Genomic DNA, 10,967 nt, shown 5'->3' with positions numbered 1-10,967 from the left:
ATCGAAGGTGAAAAGGGACTTGGGAGAGTCTGTGCAGGTTTCCCAAAAAATTAATCTACAAGTCAAATTGGTAGTAAAGAAAGCAAACACAATGCTAGCATGTATTTCGAGAGGGCTTGTATACAAAAACAGGGATGTAATGCTGAGGCCCTACAAGGCATTGGTCCGGTCGCATTTGGAAAATTGTGAGCAATATTTGAAGAAGGATGTGCTGGCTCTGGAGAGGGTCCAGAGATGTGTTACAAGAATGATCCCAGGAATGAGTAGGTTAACCTTTGATGTGCATTTGATGGCACTGCATTTATACTCACTGGAGCTGAGAAGAATGAGGGAGGACCTCATTGAAATGTACAGAATAGTGAAAGGTTTGGATAGAGTGGATGTGGGGAGGATGTTTGCACAAGTGCGAGAGTTTAGGACTAGAGGTCATAGCTTCAGAGTTAAAGGACGTTCTTTTAGGAAGAAGAATTTCTTCAGACAAAAGGCTCTAGAGGCAAAGTCAGTGGATATATTTAAGGCAGAGATAGATAGATTCCTGATTAGTACAGGTCTCAGAGGTTATGGGGAGAAGGCAGTAGAATGGGGTTAGGAGGGAGAGAGCAGCCATGATTGAATGGCGGAGTAGACTTGTTAGGCGAATGGCATAATTCTGCTCCTATCACGTGATTTTATGATCTTATGATAAGGGTAACAGAATGTTCATACCCTGCCCATTCACATCCTAACTTATAATACCTCTTATTTGGAGGCAGAAATGTTTGCACTGAAGCTATCCTTTATTTCTCACAGAATATGATAGGAACGTGCAGGAAAAATGTTCCCGATGCTGGGGGAGTCCAGAACCAGGGGTCACAGTTTACGAATAAGGGGTAGGCCATTTAGGACTGAGAACTTTTTCACCCAGAGAGTTGTGAATCTGTGGCATTCTCTGCCACAGAAGGCAGTGAAGGAAAATTCACTGGATGATTTCAAGAGAGAGTTAGATTTAGCTCTTAGGGCTAACAGTATCAAGGGATATGGAGGAAAAGCAGGAATGGGGTACTGATATTGGATGATCAGCCATGATCATATTGAATGGAGGTGCTGGCTCGATGGGCCGAATGACCTACTCCTGCATCTATTTTCTATGTTTCTATTTTTCTATAAGAGATGTTCTCCTAGGCATGGATTTCCCTCAGCTTGTGCTGGGCATCTTCCAAACAGCCAGTTATAAGAGGTTTATCAACCTGCTAGCTGGTAAAGTAGGGAGCCTGAACAGTTTAACAACTAACCCAGATCTCACAAAAATCTAAATTTTCTGGGCCTTTCAGTTCCTTCTAAATGTAGAAAATATGGTAGAATTTTATGGCTCTCTGGATTCAATTATTTTTGGAAGAATTGTCTCCTGAGAACACATAAAGTGTTCATTCATAGTTGTGGTTGTGGTTAGCTGTTTGGATCACTTCTGAATACAATGAGTTGAGCCATTACTTAGGCTCATACTGAGGTCCACTTAATAACTACCAGCAGAGCCTCTGGGAGGTAACATGTTCTGTAAATCACTGCGCCAAAAGAACTATGCCAATTCCGTGCATTGGTACTCATTATCTGATGGGTACTAGTCTGAAGAAGCATCGTACAGAACAGTAAGTTGGTAAAATGCACTGCTCCACAATCCAAGCTAGGTCATGCAAGAAATTTATGCAACATCAACTGCCTCATTCAGACATGTAACAATCCTTTATAAGTGTCTCTGAACAGTCCTGATCACCGAATGCACATTGGAAGGAAAATGACACACCGAATGCTGCCACTTCGAGGTCATAGCCAGCATCCAGAGTTTAAATAGCTGTACCAGTGTGTGTGACATTTGGTAAGAACGACGTAAGTGAGATTGTTATCTTGTCCCAGGTGCTATTGATATTGACAAGTTGTCATTTCAGGCACAGTAAAACAAGATAAGAGGAAAAACTGAAAATCAAAAGAAAACTGCAAACACTGGAAATCTGAACAAAGAACAAGAAATGCTGGAGATTCTCAGCAGATCAGGCAGCATCCATGGAAAGGGAAACCGTTAAAGTTTTGGGTCTGTGACTGTTGACTGTTTCTCTTTTCACATGTGCTGTCTAACCTGCTAAGGTTTTCCAACAATTTCTGCTTTTTAAGAAAAAGGATAAAAAGTCCGTTAAACGCATCCCCGAGGTTCCTGTTCGGTTGAAAGGAAACAGTAAAAATTGGAAAGAGCCCTGGTTTTCAAGGGAAATTGGACATCTTGTTCGGAAAAAGAGGGAGATCTACAATAATTATAGGCAGCATGGAGTAAATGAGGTGCTTGAGGAGTATAAGGAATTTAAAAAGAATGTTAAGAAAGAAATTAGAAAAGCTAAAAGAAGACATGAGATTGCTTTGGCAAGTAAGGTGAAAGTAAATCCAAAGGGTTTCTACAGCTATATTAATAGTAAAAGGATAACGAGGGATAAAATTGGTCCATTGGAGAGACAGAGTGGACAGCTATCTGCAGAGCCAAAAGAGATGGGGGAGATATTGAACAATTTCTTTTCTTCGGTATTCACCAAGGAGAAGGATATTGAATTATGTGAGGTAAGGGAAACTAGTAGAGTAGCTATGGATACTATGAGTTTCAAAGTAAAAGAAGTACTGACACTTTTGAAAAATATAAAAGTGGATAAGTCTCCAGGTCCTGACAGGATATTCCCTAGGACATTGAGGGAAGTTAGTGTAGAAATAGCCGGGGCTATGACAGAAATATTTCAAATGTCATTAGAAATGGGAATAGTCCCCGAGGATTGGCGTACTGCGCATGTTGTTCCATTGTTTAAAAAGGGTTCTAAGAGTAAACCTAGCAATTATAGGCCTGTTAGTTTGACTTCAGTGGTGGGCAAATTAATGGAAAAGATACTTAGAGATAATATATATAAGCATCTGGATAAACAGGGTCTGATTAGGAACAGTCAGCATGGATTTGTGCCTGGAAGGTCATGTTTGACTAATCTTCTTGAATTTTTTGAAGAGGTTACTAGGGAAATTGACGAGGGTAAAGCAGTGGATGTTGTCTATATGGACTTTAGTAAGGCCTTTGACAAGGTTCCTCATGGGAGGTTGGTTAAGAAGGTTCAACTGTTGGGTATAAATGCAGGAGTAGCAAGATGGATTCAACAGTGGCTGAATGGGAGAAGCCAGAGGGTAATGGTGGATGGTTGTTTGTCGGGTTGGCGGCAGGTGACTAGTGGGGTGCCTCAGGGATCAGTGTTGGGTCCTTGTTGTTTGTCATGTACATCAATGATCTGGATGAAGGTCTGGTAAATTGGATTAGTAAGTATGCAGATGATACCAAGATAGGGGGTGTTGTGGATAATGAAGAGGATTTCCAAAGTCTACAGAGTGATTTAGGCCATTTGGAAGAATGGGCTGAAAGATGGCAGATGGTGTTTAATGCTGATAAATGTGAGGTGCTACACCTTGGCAGGACAAATCAAAATAGGACGTACATGGTAAATGGTAGGGAATTGAAGAATACAGTTGAACAGAGGGATCTGGGAATAACCGTGCATAGTTCATTGAAGGTGGAATCTCATATAGATAGGGTGGTAAAGAAAGCTTTTGGTATGCTAGCCTTTATAAATCAGAGCATTGAGTATAGAAGCTGGGATGTAATGTTAAAATTGTACAAGGCATTGGTGAGACCAAATCTGGAGTATGGTGTACAATTTTGGTCGCCCAATTATAGGAAGGATGTCAACAAAATAGAGAGAGTACAGAGGAGATTTACTAGAATGTTGCCTGGGTTTCAACAACTAAGTTACAGAGAAAGGTTGAATAAGTTAGGTCTTTATTCTCTGGAGCGCAGAAGGTTAAGGGGGGACTTGATAGAGGTCTTTAAAATGATGAGAGGGATAGACAGAGTTGATGTGGACCAGCTTTTCCCTTTGAGAATAGGGAAGATTCAAACAAGAGGACATGACTTCAGAATTAAGGGACAGAAGTTTAGGGGTAACATGAGGGGGAACTTCTTTACTCAGAGAGTGGTAGCGGTGTGGAATGAGCTTCCAGTGGAAGTGGTGGAGGCAGGTTCGTTGGTATCATTTAAAAATAAATTGGATAGGCATATGGATAAGAAGGTATTGGAGGGTTATGGTATGAGGGCAGGCAGGTGGGACTAAGGGTAAAAAGTTGTTCGGCACGGACTTGTAGGGCCGAGATGGCCTGTTTCCGTGCTGTAATTGTTATATGTTATATGTTATATGTTATATGGATAGCCTCCAAAAAGAGGCATGGAGGTACATTAGGTTATTAATCCAGAAGGGAGTGTTTTTTACTTGGTGAGCAGAGTGCTGTGCGCTTAGAAGGAGTGAGACTGGAATGGGTAAGAGGTGTACCAAAGATAGAAACAAACTGCTCGAATAACTCAGCAGGTCAAGCAGCATCGCCAGAGAAAATGGAAAGGACTCTGAAGGATCCCAAACCAAAATGTCACCTATTAATTTTTTTCCAGAGATGCTTCTTGACCCAGCACATTGTGTCTATGTTGAGAGAAGTCTGTGCTCTGGCAGTTGGAAATATAAAGGTCCAGAGTTTTTGTATAGGGATTGTTAAGGCTCCCATTTGTTGTCCGATTTTCTTATACTGCTGCTTCTACAGGTATTACAGTTGTTGCAAAGCTGCGTCCTCTTTGTCTTGACCTTTCTCTTGCTTTAGCAAAAGTAGAGCTTTTGACAGTTGCAATTGGCCTAGCATCCTGGATGTTTCCAAAAATTGGATCTGACAGTATCTTCACTTGTCTTTCCATGAAGTCTACCAGGTCAGAAAATCTAGTTTGATGTCCATGCTTTTAGTGTAGCTGACATGCCCTATCCCTCCACTTGTCTTTGAGCTTCTAAAGCAGTTTTAGAAGGATGGTCTTCATATTTGAAGCAACATTCATTTCCTCCATATAGGTGAGATGTTCCATTGCATTGCAACAACCAATAAGGAACAGTGAGTACAGCTTGCAATGCTTTCACATCCTCTGATCTGATCACTGACCAGGCAAATGCCTTGACCATATATGCAGTGGCAATCTTATGTTAATTATAAAAAAATTATTTAAGCAGGTCTTTTGCTCTTTGATAGCCCTGGGCTGGAGGCAAATGTCGTCAGCTGCGGACTAAGTCTTTTGGATGCCCTCTTGTGTATTGCTCTGGAAAATGCAAGCAATCAGTCATCATTAGTCCTTCTTTCCACTCCTCTCTCAAATGCCATGATGAAAACTTCATGCTGCAAAGGAGCACCATCATAAACAGGAATGTCTCTTGGTGGTAAAGTAGAAGAAAGATTTTGTTGAGCCAGAAGAACAGTTATGTCATTTTGCCTCTGCATTAGGTTACAGATATCACCTTGGTTACCATCATTCAGTACAGGGGGGGGGGGGGGGGGGGGGGGGGGGGGGGGGGGTAGTGCGAACATGCCCTTGCACACCCTTTTGCATTGAGTCTGTACATTTTGCCTTTGAAGAGAGTATTGAGTTAGATGGGTCATATCATGAGCTCTAACAGATGGCCCATGAGTTGTTTGTTTTGATCTCACAACCTGTTGCTGGGAGGAAGATTCAGTTCACTATTCAATTCATTCAGTTTCAGTAATCGGTCTGTGCCTGCATGCAGTAACAACAATTCATGCATGGAGCTGCTAGGCAATGACATTTTCCACTTACCCTTGACATTCAACAACATTAACATTATTTAGTTTACCTCCATTTACAGGGAAGGTCGTCATCCACCAGAAACTTAATTGCATCAGACACATAATGGCTCAGTGGTGCAGGCCAGTGACGGGTAATTTTACTACGAGTCACTTATCATTTGTCGCGCTAAAGGCATTCCCCATTTGTAAAACACAAATCAAGAGTGCAAAGGATTCTTTCCAATTTGCCTGGATGAATGCAGCTCCAAAAGCACACATAGGACTCGATGCCATCTGTGAAAAAAGAGTCTACTTGACTGGCCCATCACCACTCATGGAGTCATATAGCACGGAAATAGGTCCATTGGTCCCTGACCCCATACTGACCATCAAATACCTATTTACACTTATCCTACATTAATCCTATATGTTATTCTCGATTGCAAGGGATCGTGCAAATGCCGTTCAGATAAGACCTGAGGTCAGGATTGAACTATGGTCTCTGACACTTTGAGGCGGTAACTCTATCAGCTGTAGACTGTGCCACCCTTGACATTCTAAATATTCATTCCCTCCACCGCTGGTGCACAATTGCTGCAGTTCCACAATCTCCAAAATGCCATACAGTGAGTTTGAAAGCTTCTCCAAACTTGAGGTCTCTGTAACATAAACACTCGTTCCTTAACAGGAAAGATATATCTATTCCTTCATTGCAGCTGATCTAAATCTTGGAACTCCATTTTCTCAATGGCAATTAAGGATGGGCAATAAATGTTATAATTGCTAGCAATGTTTACATTGCATCAATATATAAATGGCCTTACAACGCCAGAGACTTGGGTTCAATCCAGACCACAGGTGCTGTCTGTATGGAGTTTGTACGTGCTCCCTGTGACCGCATGGGTTTTGCCCGGGTGCTCTGGTTTCCTCCCATAGTCCAAAGACGTGCAGGTTTGTACATTAATTGGCTTTGGTAAAAATTTAAATTGCCCCTAGTGTGTCGGATAGTGTTAGTATATGAGGTGATCGCTGGTCTGCATGGACTTGGTGGGCTGAAGGGCCTGTTTCCACACTGTATCTCTGAAGTCCATAGACTAAATTAAACTAAAGTAAAACGTTTGAATTTCAATTGCCAAATGGCCTTAGAGAACTCCAAACTCATATCTGTCGGCCCAAGTTTTTAGTATGAGAGTCCAATGCTTAACAATAAGTGATGAGCATTTCATCGGTTTAATGCCAACACAATCCTTGTGACATTGATAAAAGTGTTCCCCAGATGTGGATATATTTCATTTTTAACTTTTCCTCGAGAAGCAGCAGAAGAAATGGCATACAACTGATCCAAGTTTCTAACCAACTGCCTTGTTGGTACACAGCTGTCAATGATTTCTCCACAATTTGACGTGCCAAATACCCTTGGTCAATTCCTTTTGACTTCTAGGTTAACTTTGTTTAAATGAGCACCAAACCTCTCAAGATTTGTTTAACCTGTACCCAAGGATTTAATTGTGTCCCAAATACAAAATCTAGCCTCACCACATTTGCAGTAAATATATGTGAGAGATCAAGTTCAAATATGTGGTGTCATTGTGGAGCTTTAACCACTGCACTTATTTGGTTTGTTTCCCCATTTATGAGAAAAAAGCATGAATTTAGCTCAGATCCATGTGTTTTCCAGAATATAATAGATACCTTAATAGTAATTGATCAAATGCAGCTGTTTTCAATGCTGCAAGCTGAAATATAAACCATAATACTCTATGATCTTTTCTAAGTCTGCGTGAATTTACTGTATACCATCAAAAACAAATGCCTTTTTAATCAATTTTTCGTATTACATTTTTACTGTGGTTAAAACAGTAGAACATAGAGAAAGACATTCCACATTCTTCATTATATTCTTCTGCCTCGCATTTAACATCATTTATTTAAAACAAACAGTTAAATTGTTTCAATTAAATAGCAAATTTGGTAGGTAAGCAACATTTAAGATGCAAGTAAATAGATCATTTAATACATAAACATGCTTCTATTGATGTAATCTTTACACAGACAATGCTCTTAATGTATTACATTTTCTTAATGATGTATTGTATCTAAATTTGCTTCCACTAAAAATGAAATTTTAAATAGCAGATTTAGATTGTAATTTATACGACAAATATTATGGTAATTGCAGTTCTCCAAACAGTCATTGTAAACATGAACAGTTTGTCCAAAGTCTTGAAAGATAACAGAGAATTTTACTTCGGAGTCACGTGAGTGACTACGTGAAGAAGGGCCGTCCGTCTGCATGCGCGTCATTACGTCTGAACCTTCCCAGGGACAAGCAGAAGAAAGGAAGTAAGTAAGTAACTTTTACTTATATAGCACTGTTTAAGTTAACTTGCACCAAAGAGCTTTACATAAAATAAATAATAAGCACAAAAGAAAAGAAATACTTCTGCAATCATCCAGGTTCCACTGGGTGCTTCCCTGGATAGAGATCTAGAAAATGTCTCCTGCTCTGAGGAGAGGAGCATTCACGGTCAGTTTCAGTCTGACCCAAAGCAAGAATCTAATTTAGGCCCGCTGGAGGGGCCATGTCAGCGCAGGTATCCTCAGGGGCCTGTGGCAGCACCTGTTTTCAGGGCTACCTACAAATCTCACTCTCAATGGAGGGGAGTGTGAGTGATCAGTAGGTAACTGATCTCGAATTAAAGTATGAACATACTGAAGCACATGCATATGGCCTCAAGAGACAGCAGTTGGCAGAATATCCGCACAAATGCCGGCAAGGGAACAGCGCTATCAGGGTGACTTTGGAGAAACCAGCCGCCGAATCCTCTCTTCAGGTAAGACCAGAAGAAGGACGCAAAAGCTGTCGGACCAATCAAGGTACCAACGACAAGCAAACTTCATCAGTAGGCGACAACACACCCCACATCTCCATAGGGGGTAAGCGGTTCACTGAAGCCGGTGGTAACTTGAAAGCTGGGCACGGAAATATGACCAGAGTCGTCTTTCAAGGCAGACTCAGAATTATGGCCAGAATTGTCCGACAAGGCAGGCTCAGTATGATAAGGTTTTCAGACCAAGACCCAAGCAGAGGTCAGGAGAAACATGGAATCCACACTTCCTACCAGTCCAACTCCCAATCAAGGAGAGAAAAGGAACCCACATCAGGGGCCTTTGGGCTTACCACAAGACCACCGGTAGCCATGGAGGTAGGTGGGTCTGGGTTTACAGAAACAAGGGATTGTGGACCAGTTACATGTTGGTAATTTTACTCTTGTGTTTTTGTTCAAAATGACAATAACATGAATTTCAGATCTGGTTTTAAAAAACAGATAACAACATGTGATTATTTTTTACTGCACAACATACATAGGTTCCAAGCAGACTTGGAACTCGGACCGGAATTGTCTTCAAGGCAGGCCCAGTATTTTGGGCAGGATTGCCTTCCAGGACAGGTGACAGATGGAGGATGTCACTTCATCCAGGTTTAACTCATTTGTGCAGTACAGACTTTTAGAAACAGCAATTTTTTGTTACGGTCTAACTACTGTTTTATAGGAGCTTCCTATAAAATGGTCACATGGCATGCATCGACCTCAAAGATGCATACTATTCGGTGTCTATTCATTAAGAACAGGAGATATTTGAAGTTTAACTGGATGGCATGGCTCTGCCAAATGGGTTGACATCAGCTCCTAGACTATTGACTAAACTACGGAAACCAATTCTGGGACTACAAAGGTCTCAAAACCACATAGTAATGGCATATTTGGAGGTCATTTTCATTTTGGAGTCACCAAGAATTGGTAGAAGCATCAGTCAAGCAAACCAAAACCCTGTTTGAAAGAATTGGTTGCCTCATCCATCCAGTTAAATCAAAATTGACACCTACAAGGGTAATTGATTACCTAGAATTTTCTATCAAAAACAGTAAATATGTTGGTGACTTTGCCTAGGGGCAAACGACAATATTAATTAAGCCTGCAATGACCTGATATTCAAATTCTAACCATCTATCAGGCAAACAGCGAGTGTAATTGGCAAATAGTAGCTGCATTCCCAGCAGTACAGGCCTTTGCATTACCAGAACTTACAGCAAGCAAAGGAACAAACACTCAGATTACACGCAGGCCGAATTGGCAAACTATGGATTGCCAGCAGAGGCCATTGTTGAATAACTATGGTGGATAACGAATGGGAGACAGCGCAGGGAAATTTTGCTCGAAAGCCATCGAAGGTTCTTCAGACCTATGCAAGCGGCTAAGGATGGGGAGACACCAACACAGTCTAAAGCTGTGGGGGCAGATGGAATGAGCAGGAGTCTGTAATTCCCCAACACATGGAATCAATTACCCAGAATTGTTGGGGGCACAATATGGACTCAAATTTCTCTGTACCGATATGCAACCGGTGCTTGTTCAAATTCAGATTGATAACACCACTGCGGTGGCATATATCCATTAACAAGGGTGGTGTAAAATCTGCATCTTACGACAGATTGTCGAACCTCATTTGGCACTGGTGTATCGAGAGGAATATTTGGGAAATCTACGAGGTAGATATAACATGGTGACAGATGCTGGATCACGAATGTTTAATAACACAGAATGGATGTTGAATCAGACAGTATTTAACAAAATAACTACACGATTTGGCATACCAGATGTTGATCCTTTTGCATCTAGACTAACCATTAGTTACCTAGATATGTGTCCTGCGAGCTGGATCCAGGGGCAAGGCAGTGTATGGTTTCTCCCTCAACTGGGGAGGAATGTTTATGTATGCTTTACGCCAATTTGTCTCACAAACCGATGCTTGACAAAAATCAAGCAAGACTAAGCCACAGGCATATTGGTAGTGCCAGATTGGCCTACTCAAGCCTGGTCCCCAAAAACTTTGGGAATTATAGTCCAGCCAGTAATGGCTGTACCCAAGAGCAGGGACCTCCTAGTGAACCCAGTTACAGGGAGCAATCATCCACTACATGAACGTATAACTTGTTGGTCTGCAGATTCTGAGGCCATTTCAAGGCATAGGACTGTCCGAACAAATACAACACAGTTCGTATAACGGATGTCTTGGAGTTCCTATCAACTGTACTATAACTATAAACTAAGTTATAGTGCATCTATAGTGCCAGAGGCGCACTCTCCTCCAATCTGATGCCGGAAGCAGGGCACAGTTCGATAGGAACGCACCCCTTTACAACAAAATTCATGAAGGGAATTTACAGTTTAAGACCTCCAAGGCCAAGGTACACTGACACATGGGATGTGAGCGTGGTACAAACCCTACTTTGACAGTGGGGACCG

Source organism: Amblyraja radiata, chromosome 1, assembly GCF_010909765.2.
Source record: "Amblyraja radiata isolate CabotCenter1 chromosome 1, sAmbRad1.1.pri, whole genome shotgun sequence".
Lineage (NCBI taxonomy): Eukaryota > Metazoa > Chordata > Chondrichthyes > Rajiformes > Rajidae > Amblyraja > Amblyraja radiata.
This window is presented reverse-complemented; position numbering follows the sequence as displayed.